Source organism: Budorcas taxicolor, chromosome 7, assembly GCF_023091745.1.
Source record: "Budorcas taxicolor isolate Tak-1 chromosome 7, Takin1.1, whole genome shotgun sequence".
NCBI classification, from domain to species: Eukaryota; Metazoa; Chordata; class Mammalia; order Artiodactyla; family Bovidae; genus Budorcas; species Budorcas taxicolor.
The window spans coordinates 37,264,847-37,278,287 of NC_068916.1; the positions used below are offsets into that span (position 1 = coordinate 37,264,847).

Here is a 13,441-nt window from a genome sequence, read left to right on the forward strand (position 1 = left end):
GTTTTTAAAAGACCATCTGTTGCTGTATGGAGAGTGAAAGGATGGAGAACCAAGTGGAAGCAGGGAGGTTAATTAGGAAGCTACTGCAGTAGTCCAGGCAGGAGCTGACGGGGGGTTAGATGGCCATAGCCTGTACACAGAGAAGAGGGCAGATTCAACAGGTGCTCTGGTTGTAGAATCAACGTCCTTGTTGTTTAGTCACCAAGTCATGTCCGACTCTTTTGCGACCCCAGCCGGCCAGGCTCCTCTGTCCATGGGACTTCCCAGGCAAGAACACTGGAGTGAGTTGCTGTTTCCTTCTCCAGGGGGTCTTCCCGACCCAGGGGTTGGACCCTCGTCTCCTGCATCGGCAGGTAGATTCTTCACCACCGAGCCGCCAGGGAACCTGGATGTTGCCTCTCAGTGCTGTGAATGCTCATCATCTCCTTTTACGTGTACATGCTCTCTACTTTGCTACAGCTGCCCGTGTATGTTCTGTGTAGTCGTGGGGCTCCTCAAGGGCAGAACCCGCAACTGACCTATGGCCGGGGTCTCCCCTGCCACCCCTGCACAGTGCCTTGGTTGCTCGTATCAGACTCCTGGGGGAATGAAGGGATGAGTGAGTCGAGGTGGAACCACCAACAAAGGCAGTTTCTCATTTTGCCTTTGGTGCCTACACACTTGTACGATACTTTCCTCGTGCCTCGTGTTCTTACTGGTAACCCCGAAAACATTAAAGAGATAATCCATGATGTACAAAAGCTATGCTCCTTTGAAGTAAAATTATTTGCATAACATAGGAAAAGGACGAATCACGACCCTCAACCTTCGAATACACCTTCTGTGTGAGTAGAGGGGGAGGCATCTGAATGCCCCTCACTTCCAGATGAGGTAGCAATGCCCGGGGAGCAGGGATCATGCCCTCCTGCTCGAGAGCACCTTGCTCCCTCCTCACTGAAGATTGCAGAGGCGATTCGGCCTTTCCTGTCTCAGTGCTGCTGGAAAGGACCGACTATTAAATCAGTTAACGCGAGGAGCACACTGCCTGCTCTACCTAACACTTCGGAATGACTTTTCTGTTTCTGGTCTTCGGAGAGATGACAATTGTGTTAACTGAGGAGGAAGACTATTGCTATTAGGGTTGGAAATCACTCTGCTTTAGACTTCACTTTAGTTATTCAGAGTGAACGGTGGACTCTCTCTTTCAAGAAGTTCATGCATTATGCCCTCTCCTTGTGTTCCATGGTGGTATTTCTTTCCATCTCACTGCTCAGACCTTAGAGTCCTCACCAGGGAAAGCCTGGGTGACCCAGAGGCACCTCTGTGCTTTCCAGTAACCAGGCAATGAGGAGCTTTCAGAACCATCTGTGTATTTCCTTCACCTCCTCCACTTCCTCCCTTGAAAGGTGAGCCCGCACGTGCAGGGTTCCTGAGTGACCAGCCGCCCCGGCACGCCTGCTGGGCTCAGCCCAGGTCACACATTCGCTTTCTCTCTGATTTATCACATCCCTTTCGTCTAACCCTCAGCACTTTAATTTGGTTTCTGCCTGTCACCCTCAAGCTTATTGAATAATTTCACTTTTCCTCCTGATTCTGGTCTCTCTCACAGAGATGGTAATTATACCGATTTGTCTGCTGGGCTATTAATTACGGGAATTGTGGCTTATTTATTTATTTTTAGACTCAGAGGCTAATTGCTGATGGCCATGTGCTGTTTTCCGCCCCCAGATAATTTGGACTGCAGTGATTAACCTGGTGTCCAGGTTACCTGCTATTAACCATCTGCCTCCATTTTATCCCAGAGTTAGAACTGATTACCATTGTGCCCAATGCCCAGCATCCCTTCCGTGAGGAAGAAAGGAGAGAACAGTGTGTAGAGGAGCCCCTCAGACAGGAGAGCAGGAGAGAATGACGTCCTCCTCTGCCGCCCCGCCCATTGCCCAAGATAAGAGTTGTCCTCCCAAAATATTTTTGAAATTCAGCATCTTCATTGTATTCATTAATCCTGCAACCTAGTTGTATTCTCCATGAAAAAAGAATTGCAAGTAATGCAGGTTCAATCCCCTGGGTTGGGAAGACCCCCAGAGGAGGGCATGTCAACCCACTCCAGTATTCTTGCCTGGAGAATCCCATGGACAGAGGAGCCCGGTGGGCTACAGTCCATGGGGCTGCAAAAGCGTCAGACACGACTGAGTGACTTAGCATGCATGCACATTTAACAAAGCAGACGGCAGGCCCTGCCAGCCCACAGTTCCCACTGATTACAGGGACTGGAGAAAGCCATTACCAGCGTCATTCCATGGGGAAGAGAAAAATTACAGGCTGCAGACAATCCTTTGGAGAAACCACCACCAAATGCACAAAAAAAGCCTTTGAGGTCTTTCCATTTGGGCTTCCCTCATAGCTCAGTTGGTAAAGAATCTGCCTTTAATGCAGGAGACCCCAGTTCAATTCCTGGGTCAGGAAGATCTGCTGGAGAAGGGATAGGCTACCTACTCCAGTATTCTTGGGCTTCCCTGGTGGCTCAGCTGGTAAAGAATCTGCCTGCAATGGGGAAGACCTGGGTTCGATCCCTGGGTTGGGAAGATCCCCTGGAGAATGAAAAGGCTACCCACTCCAGTATTCTGGCCTGGAGAATTCCATCCCAAAGAGTCGGACACGACTGAGCGTTTAACTCAGAGAGGAAGGAGTACGGCACCGCCTGAGGTTGGCTGTTCAATGGGAGGAACGTCCTCGCCAGGTGAGCCTGTCACCTTCTGCTACTGCTGGATGTCACCACTCGCTCACGAGAGCCTTGGAGCCCATCTCTACCAAGATCAGCCCTGCTCTGTGAGCATCACTCATCTGCGCAAGCCTGCCCAGTCCCTAGTATGGCTGGGAGCCTGGAAGCCTGTCGTGATGAGCACAGAACAGAGGAAATTGAGACTAGACGACTCCGTCAGCAGTTCCTAATCTCTGAATTATTCTTGCAAGCAAAGTATAACAAGATATACAGTTTTTTCAAAAAATGAAATCAGCTTGCATTTTTAAATTCCGTGAGAGTCTCACAATACACCTAGGGATAATTAGAGAGCTCCACGCGTGGCTATGTGCGTGCTCAGCTGCTCAACCATGTCTGACCCTTTGCGACCCCCGTGGACTGTAGCCCGCCAGGCTTCTCTGTCCATGGGATTCTCCAGGCAAGAATACTGGACTGGGTTGCCATTTCCCTCTCCAGGGGATCTTCCTGACCCAGGGATTGAATCCTCATCTAGTGCATTGGCAGGCGGATTCTGCTCTAAAAGATCTCCTTCCCCCTACCCCCCCCCCTTTTTTTTTTTTCTTGTTCTTAAATCTCTTCGAGACAGAGGAATATAATTCTATAGTCTCTTTATCAAAACCTTTGAAACAGATGTGCGTCAGAAAATTTAAAATTTTTCAGATTTCAGAAAGGTAACTTGGAACATATCTCCCAGTGCAGGCAATATCTAGTCATCAGCTTATTAGTGTTTCTGCAGTGAAATGTATAAATATTCATCCTAAGAGAGACAGAGTGTCAGGCCACTGGAAGTCAAGTTTTGTCACCAAATGAATAGAAAAAAAAAAAACCTCTTAATTTGGTGGGGGGGGGGCATTTTTATTGTTTTGTAATTGCAAATAAAGGATTGTATACCTGTATTTTAAACACTAATTTGCTTGTCTTTCTATAAACTAAGGGGAAAATGAGGCATTTTTAAAACCAGCTCCCACTGCCAAAACACTTCAACGGGATGCTGACCGCCTTCATCTCAGTGGATGGGATTTCAGATGGTTCTGTGCAGTGACCTTTAGGCCACCTATATAAGGAATCGAGTCACTAAGTGGTAGAAGCATTTAGACAAACTCATAATTTCCTGGAACTGACTCTCAGTGGCCTTAAGGAAGCCTATTTTCAGGATGTTTCGAAACAGTACTTCATTTTGAAGGTAGGATTTCACATTAAAAACAGATAAACACTTTAGGGAGTGGGTAAGTAGGGAGTGGGTAAGTAGTACTCTCTCGACCCCAGTCCAAACTGATCCTGTCCTAAGTAAATCAAGCTGGACTAATGAATCATTTTCATATGTGTAAAGAACATGAACAAAGCCAGTAAAGATATTTACTCCAGAAAAGTGCAGCGATATCTACCAGATACCATAATAACCTGAAATAGGTTTAAATGTATGGCTTTGCAATTTCCCTCTAGTTTAATGGGACATAAAATGGACTGTTTTTTTTTTTTCCTTTTCATAAATGAAATGAATTTCCTAAAGAATATAAGAGAAGTATGGAAATTCAAGAGACAATGCTTTCATCTCATTTCTGTTCTGGATCTGTCTACACAGAGAGACAGACAGTCCGCTGCGCATGGAGATTCCTACTGCCGATAAGTACTGGTCAGCAGTATCATGCTGTGTGATGGAACAGATCCTGAAATTATCGCGGGTCTAAAATCAGAAGCTTGCAGTCAGATATAAACTCCACTTTTGGCTTCCAGGGCACTGGGAGAGCATCAGCGTTCACTGAAAGAGACAAGAAATACGATGAAAGATGGCATGCAGTAAACACCAGAGAATCTATTTCAAAAGTTTAGTTTAAGGAAATGGTTTTTACTCCCTGATCTTAAACTCCTTACCAAAAACAGCAGTAAGCATGTATAGGATTCTGTCGGCTTCAGTCTTTTGTGCTTGGTGATTTTGTTATTTGGGACTGTTATTCGGAGCTCAGAAGGAGAAACTTGCAAGTTCTTCTTAATTTGCTCTCACGTCTGCGGTGGACTTTCACTCCAAAAACGGGCATGATCACAATCCCTCAGCCACCTGAGCCTCACAGGTATGGCTGGGAGATTCTGTTTTCTGTAAATTATACTGAGAGCAAACACAGGAGTAATTACTAGGGAGAATCATCTTGACAAAGGGCAGCCATTGCTCTGTTTTGATTTAAGTCAACTCAGGGTTTTGACAAAGGTTCATGACTGGAAAACTCCAGTCAGTAATATCCTTTGTTTGTTCCCTTTAAAGTTACTCTGCAAATATCTTTCTAAGGGCTGGCCAAAATTGCCTTCAATTTAGGCATGTTAGTTTTGCCCTCTTTCATTTTTAATGAAATCACAAATGTGTAGAAAACCAGTGAGAGTAATATGACAATAACTCATATACCCAGCACCTTGAAAGAATAAACACCAATATTCTCAGCTATTCCCTCAGAGTTTCCCCCGACACCACTTTTTCTTCTTCTGTCATATTCTTAGAAGGAAAAAATAATCAGATACCATCTTCTGAGCAGAAGATCTACATTCTGAGCTACGTTCTTTAAACTGAACTTTGGGGAAAAAAAAAATCCATTCATTACTTCAGACAAATATTTGAAATTCCTTAAGCAGAGAGTGAAACGGCCCCATCTGAAAGCATCTGAAAGTCTGATCAGCATGGAATCACCCATTTCAATGCCCTGCTCTCCAGACCCAGCCCTTAGACCGGAAATGTCCTCCAACCTGCCTCTCCTCTAACCCCCACCATCCACGGTGAACAGTCATGCAACCTGCCAAGGCTTTCTCCAGAGGTCTCGCTGAGCATCCCGCCCACGTTCCTCTGCAACACCTGCACCCTCCAGATAGTATTCTCCCCAACAGAATTTCAATTTCTTTTGTAAAAATGATTGTCTAGGTGTTCTATTTTTGGACAATGATCTAGAACTGTCAGGCCCACCTACTAGGACAGCAAGGTCCTGAGGAGGCGAAGAGATCTAGTTTTTTCCATCTCTGGCTGAGACACAGCATCCACCACAGAGCCTGGCTCCTGGCAGAAAGCAGGGAACCAGTAAGAGGGAGAGCAAGTGATGGAAGTAATGAACATCAGGCAGAAAGCCAAGGAGAAATGAATGAGCCTTGGCTTCCTTTCCGAAAGCCACGTAACATAGGGACCGAGCTCGGGGCTGGCGTCCGGAGTCGTCAGTGGCTGCTCAGCATTGCCACTTCTCCGCTGCATTACATTTGCCAAAATGATCTCACTTCTCAGGGCCTCAGTTTCCTCAACAGCAAAACAAAGCAGGTATCTGTTCCTATCTCTGGAGCAGATGTTTGAGGGCAGCAGTATTACAAAAGTCGAGAAGCACGGAGATGGCAGGGAGCTAGGGTGTGATGTGGGTAAACATAGTTGGGATGGAGGCAGCTTTCTGAGATCAAGGGAGTCTGCCACAGTCTTTTCTGCGTAGATTGCCAAGATCATGCTTGTAACTGCGGAGCCCTAACGAGTCACGAGACTGTATCTGAAACAGCCAAGAAAAAGTGCACTAAACACACTGCCTCAAGCATTGGTGGGGTGGGGAGAGCCTTGGTAGAAAGGAAGAAAATGAGCATAACGAAGACTGTATTACCTGAAAGACCAGACTTGCCTTCTCTCCTCCAAAGTATCATAGGTTTACAACCAACCTTTATTTTTCTTAAAAAAAAAAGATTTTTCTAAAAGGACTTCTGAATTCACAGCTGTTTTCCTGCTCCTTTGTGACTGGTTTCAGATCTAAAATAGGACACTTATTAAACACAGTCGATATTTATTACTGCACTCCACTGAATGCCATCATCCTTCTTCAAAATGTGTTGAAGTTCAGTCTGTGCCACTTCCCTTTCCCCTGACACGGGAGCTTTTATGTCTCTGTTAATGGCTGAGAAGAGGAGGAGAAAAAGATCAGATGCTTTACTTGAAGGCTAGAGCTGTTTTTCTCACGTGCATAAAACTTGTATCTTCACGCAACATGGCCCCGCAGGTGGCCAACATGACCTGTGAAGACTGGGTACAGTAGACATTTCAACCAGACCAGCAGGTCCCAGTCGTCCCTACCTCCATGTGGGAGGGGCTCTTCCGCAGCCATCCCTGTCACGCTGCATCCCTTGGAAGAGGGAGGCCCAGGCCAGGGAAGGACACCTGCTGTTTAAACACTCTTTGATTCTTGAACTGTCGCCTTGGTACAGGAATAACCTTCAATCTCCAGCATTCAGCAAACTGGATTTTCTGCACTGACAGCCGCTCCCCACCTTTTCTCTGAGCGGAGATTCCCTACTTGGACTTGAAGAGTGTCCAAATCTATTTATCCTCTCAGCTCCTGAAACAGGCAGCTTTGTTTTCACCCTTCATCACAGACAACGTTCTCCATGATGTATTTATTTTAAAACATCACTCTTGAGGGGGCTGCCAGCAAGCAAGTGGTTCTACTTAACACAGAGGTGTCACGAGCTCATCTACACCTCTTAAAACTGTGGTCGAGAAGCATTTGAATCTTTCTACCACCTTCAGCCTGCAATCACCAGGCCATAAAGTAGAATGAGCCTTTGCATGCCTACACCTTTGCAAGCGACCGTGTACTCCTTTTATTTATTTATATTTTTTAACTGAAGCCATTAGGGACTTTCAGCCACTCTGTCCACCTAAGCACAGATGTATCAACCTATATCCAACTGTGATCATTAAGTGCAGTTTCCATTTATGCCAGCCTCTCTCTCTTTCCAACCTTCCGTCTGTTCCCCTTTCTTTGACATGCTAGGAAGGACATCCACTTTGGCATCGCAGAGCCCTGGCTCAACCCAGGTGGTGCTAATGGTAAAGAATGCAACAAGATGCAGGAGACACAGGTTTGATCCCTGGGTGGGGGAGATGCCCTGGAGGAGGAAATGGCAGCCCACTCCAGTATTCTTGCCTGAAAAGTCCCACAGACAGAAAAGTCCCACAGACAGAGAAGCCTGGCAGGCTACGGGGTCACGAAGAGTTGGACATGACTCAGCCACTATGCATGAGCCCTGGCTTGGTTTCCTGGCTTTCCCTTTTTACTGATGGGCTGTAAATATTGACTGGACATGTTACTTATCCTTTGTGAGCCTCAGTTTCCTTGTCTGCACAATGGAGAGGATATGGCCTGTCTCTCTGGCTTGCTGTGATATTTAAATAAAATAACATACAAGTGTGTCACACATAGAAGGTGCTCAATAAGCGTTCACTTCCACCCCACCCTTCACCAGTGTCCACACCAATGTTTTCCTTTGCACTTGTGAGAGTGTTGTGATCACATTTTTTTAATCACACAACGTGAGCTGTCATGTGAGACAGACTCTCCCTCCAGAGAGGAAGCTTAAGGGCTGGAAGGAGGATGGGAGTGATGGAGGGAAGGAGAAAGAAGAGAGAACTGCTTCTCCCACTGAAGACATAGAACTCCAGCTGTTAATCTGGGAATTCAAAGAATCCCAAGAAAAGCTGTTAAAAGGCAATTTTTAGTATCTCAACTGAAGAAATGAGCAGATGTTTGTGGAGGGCTACCAGTTTTTATGTGCGTTCCCTCACAATCTTGAGAAGCAATTTTAGCCACTTTCGTGATGAAGCTCAGAGATCTTCAGCATCTCTCCAGAGGTCCCAACTCATGAGTAGAGCAAAGGCATTCAAGTCCTGTGTTCCTGCCCTTTGCTCCCACCGCCTCCCTATATTATTAGCCATCATTTCATTTCAAGGAAAAGCTTTACGCCAGCTTCACTTCAGATTTTTTCAAGATAGTCATGTTCAAGCCAAAGATGAAGAGGGCAGAAAGCTGGGCAGTAAACATGAAAATGTCATCCTTAGAGTAAAACCTGACTAGACTCCAAATGTGACTCAGCAGTAACAACAGCGATCTCGTCAACCAGGTCAGAACTAGCTATGGGCCTTGAACTTTGTCCTGATGTTGACAGTAGGCAGTGTCACAGTTCTTTTGCCCCAGCGTGAGGAACTTTCCACAGTTGGCGTGTTGTCTACTGCAGTCCTCAGTGAGCAAAGCTGAAGACAGCCTGTTGCATTCCTCCCGTTTGCCACATACAGAACCAGTGACACAATATGGCCCCTTGAGTTTCCAAACCATATGCAATTTAGGGGCAACCAGGAAAGGATACTGGCTTCCCTGGTAACTCAGCTGGTAAAGAATCCGCCTGCAATGCAGAGACCCCAGTGCAATTCCTGGGTCAGGAAGATCCCCTGGAGGAGGGAAAGGCTACCCACTCCAGTATTCTGGCCTGGAGAATTCCATGGACTGTATAGTCCATGGGGTCACAAAGAGTCAGACGTGACTGAGTGATGTTCACTTTCAGGAAAGAATACAGAAAAAAACCCAGCCCTATTCTCTTTGGAAAGAGCATCTGCTAGGTGCATGGAGTTTGTTCTGTTCCCACCTCTGTGGTCATCTCAGAGCGGGGCCAGCACAATCGCCCCCAGAGCCCAGCTGCCTCTCCCGCTGCCTGGAGCCCCAGTGCCCACTCTGCCTGGACTCCTGCTCCTCCCATCCCAGCCCCACACCTCCACAAGGTGTCCGTGGCCTTGCAGCATCCCAGTTCAGGGTCAAATCACCGTACTGGCAGAACCACCTAGAATTGTAATTGCTCTAGTCTCAGAGCAGTTTGGATAGGCCATTATATTTCATATCCCTTCACTGTGCAGGCGAGGAAGGCAGGAGTCAGCGAGGCTATGACACTTACCCAGCGTCACACCTTCCGTCTATTAACGATGGCGTGAACTAATGATTACCTTTTAAACTTCCTATGACATTAGTAGAAAATGCGCTTTTTAAAAGAAACGTTAGCAAATGCTTTTCCTCACAGGAAAAATAAAGGGCTACTACCATCATTTCCTCTTTATTTCTAGGCTACACTTGAGTTCTCATCAAGAGCATTTTGCATTTGCATGTTTCCAGATAAATTATTTTCTCATATTACCACTTACTATTAAAATGTTCACTGGGTACCAACATTCTGGAAGAATGGTTGTAACAAATCAGATGCAAGCTGTATCCATACAGCTAAGTCCAAGTACAATGATGCTACAGCTGAACACATAGATAGTACGTGGAACAGCCCACTTGGGTCTTTAGAAACAGCCATGCCCATTGACTTGCATGTCTCAGCAATACCTGGGGTTTCTATTTACACCCCCGCCCTTGTCATACAGAAGTCATTGTGTCAGTAAAAGCATGAAGTGAAGGGGATGTCACAAGAACCAGAAATGGTTATGAAGTCAAAGAATGAGATCACGAGTGGTCACATCTTGCTTCTTATTATCAGGTTAATTTCACAAGTGCTACATGCCCAAGTGCCACAAGTGCCGTGATAAGCCCACCCAGCCAGAGAACGGCTCACACTTTGCCCAATACTAGTTCCAATCCTCTACCCGCTACTCCCCAAATCCTGCCCCAGAAAATTCTACTTGGGCTCACAAACTTGTAGGATTTGGACAAACTGACTCACAGAGAAGAAAAACACTAAATTAGCTGCCAACATTTAGAAGAAAAAAAAAAATAGGAGATTTAACATACAACTTTAGATTTCTGGCTTCTTAAGGAAAAGAAGAAACCAGAGAGCTGGATTTGTGGGCCAACACTGCACCAGGCCAGCACTCCGGAGCTGCGTGGCTGCTGTCCACGGGAGAGGGGCCAGCCCTCCCCCAGTGGAAACATTCCCACCATTGTCTTAAGAAAGTCTTTTATATCCATTAACTTCGTCTGCCTATTCTTAAGGCAGTTTTCCAGTGAATTTTGTGGGTTAGAAAAGTGTTGGAATATCATGTTTTAGGGATGGTATATTTTACAGGGGTCATTTCTCTTCTGGCTAAGAATAATGGAAGGCTGAGACGATGTAGATGGAAAATTCAAGCATAATAAGCTTATTTTTGAAGTAAATGTTTTTGTTTAGAATCCTCATATTGATAGTCTTCCCAGGAGCTAATATTCTGGGTAGCTGATCAAGTCTAAGTCATTTTCAGCCTAAACAAGCACAGTCACAGAGAGGGACACTAACAAGAGTCTACAGATGCCTATAAATATGCTGTATGTTGTTGTTTATTCGCTCAGTTGTGTCTGACTCTTGCAACCCCATGGACTGTTGCCCACCAGGCTCCTCTGTCCATGGCATCTCCCAGGAAGGCATACTGGAGTGGGTTGCCCTTTCCTTCTCCAGGGGATCTTCCTGACTCAGGGATCAAACCCCTGTCTCCTGCTCTACCACTGTGCCACCTGGGAAACCCCATGCTACACTTTACAGAGTTTCCAGATCACTTAAACAACCCCATAGCAGCACCTCAGCTAGCTCAAGCTGTTGAAAAGCAGTGGAAAGTTCTTATTTGTTTTTATTCTCCTGGGCTAGTACAAGTCTGTGTGCTGTGGTCTTAACAGGGAGACTCAGCCCGTGTTCAGCAGGATAGAAAATGACAATGTGATTGAATTGGGATCTCTCCACAAAGTCATTGTTTCAACAGGAAAATATATTGTCTACTTATTTACAAGGGTTAGAGCCCAAAGTTGTGTACGAAGGGAATGATACATCAAAAACCTCAGCTGAAGAAAATTATAAAGCATTCACGTGGACTAGACAAGATTAACCGGGACTGCCAGAACACTTTCACCCATATGATGTACATGTTGAAAACCTGATGATATGATGAGAGGAAGACACATAAAACAGACATTTTTCCTGGTATAGAGCCCTCCTGTAAATCTGGAGATATTTAAATAACCAATCTCAACCATGATTGGGGCAAGGTGTAAGGACTGAAAAAAAAAAAGCCATTGGATTGCATAAGAGATTTCCTCTTCATGTGTTGCTCTTCCTGCCAGTATCTGGGTTTGAGAGTGTTGCATCAATCCATGCAGTTGTTAAGATGGAAAAAATTAAAATTGGGAGACAGATTAAAATAGTGAGACTTCGTCTCATTAGCTGGAGGACATCTGTACAAAGATGGATGTAATTGTGGGAGGATACAGACTCCTTTGTCATGTCAAGAAAAGTTAATCTTTAAAAGGATACAGATATTCTTAAAGATTTCTAAAGGAATGAGAATCGCTTGTTGAGTCTCCATTATTCTTCCGCGGTGTGCTGCAAACTCTCAGAGGTGAAGGCTTCTGTACAATATTATGATATTGCTCTTGAGCCCTTGGTAAAGGTTGCCACTTCCTCTTACCCGAATACTTTCTGATTGGGGTCTGCTTTATGTTTTACTTACTCCTGTGATTGATTTCTCCTCCTTACTGTTACACTGAACAGAAGCCCTGACAAGCCAAATCAGGGCATCTCAGAGCTTCCCTTTGGGTTTAGATTCTCCAGATTAGGAAGAACTGGCAAATGAATGAATGGCTAGAGCAGTGCTTTTCACCTGTCTGTAAATACACATTTGCATCTCTGGGTAATGGACTGCCCTGTGAACAAGTAATTATTTAAAGTTTAATTTTAACCTACACATCAGCAATGGAGATATGGAAAGGCTTAGGCTTTTCTCTCAACCTCTCTCCCTCTTTGATTTTCAAGGTAAGGCAAATTAATTAATGTGCACTTTTCAACTGAACAAATGTTTAAGACCCAGCTGTGTCTGTGAAATTATCAGTTGCGATGCAACACTTGGGGCTTGTTAATGCTTTTTTTGGGTATGAAGAAGAGACACACAGGTATCTAATATTAAGTGTGTTCCAGAAAGCGTCAGTTAGCAGTTTGTTTGCCAAATTAACTTTCAAAGACATGTAAGTTGCTAAGTTTGACTTTATTACACCCAAATCTTAAATGATTGATGGACTACTGTGAAATAACTTTGTTCAAAAAAGACAATCTTTGGCAGGCTACTTCAAAGACGTTACGAAGATAAAAAGATATCCCCATTTTACATTAATTTCCCTGATAGATCAACAGTTATTTGAAATATGCCTGAGAATTATGCAGTATGTTCTGTCTTATGACTTTCCTTTCACTGTATCCAGCAGCCCCACATGGGAGTGTTTCTACTTCTAATGATTTAGATTTTTTTTCTACACATAAAGAGCATCTTTAAGAAAATGCAGATGGGTAGAACAGTATATCTAGCATTTTTATTCACTACCATTTCACCACATGGCAGCATCTGACACTAAAATACAGAGATAGGGTTTTTTCAAAGTCCACAATACTATTCAGGATGTGGATTCAGATGCTGCCTGTAACGTTCTCCACAGAGTCAGAAAGGATCCATTTCTTTCTTTTTAAACATAGACTGTGTGATTTTATTTATGTCTAAGGTCACTATAGAATTACTGTAGAATTACATAACCAGGAGTGAAAATCTCAACTAAGGGGTCAAATGGGTAATGGAAATCATTGAACTGGGCCAGTACAGGTGTTGGGGGTCAGGTGGGGTGGTGGTGTTTGTGGCTGAGAGCATAATGCTTGAAGGAAACTGTCATTTAGGTCAGTATGTCAGATATTCTGATTTTTATAAAGAAGGGTAGAAACCTTCTAATTTTTCAATATTGGGGAACTATTTCAAAATTCTGAAAGATCCTGGGCTGGCCACACAAAACATGTCTGGGGACGGCATGCTGCTCTAAACCTGCTGAGAAGAAAAAAAAAGATGTGTTTACATTAAAAGGGGGGAAAAAAGCATTCTCAATTATCCACATTTTTTCAGAACGTCATTTCATGATTGTGAAATAGTCACACACA

At 44.6% G+C, this 13,441-nt stretch overlaps 1 protein-coding gene across 3 annotated transcripts in view; it reads left to right on the forward strand.

Moving 5' to 3' along the window:
* The window catches only part of SEMA6A (semaphorin 6A), a 130,891-nt gene that overhangs the window by 51,609 nt on the left and 65,841 nt on the right, over window positions 1–13,441 (forward strand). The window lies entirely within an intron of this gene.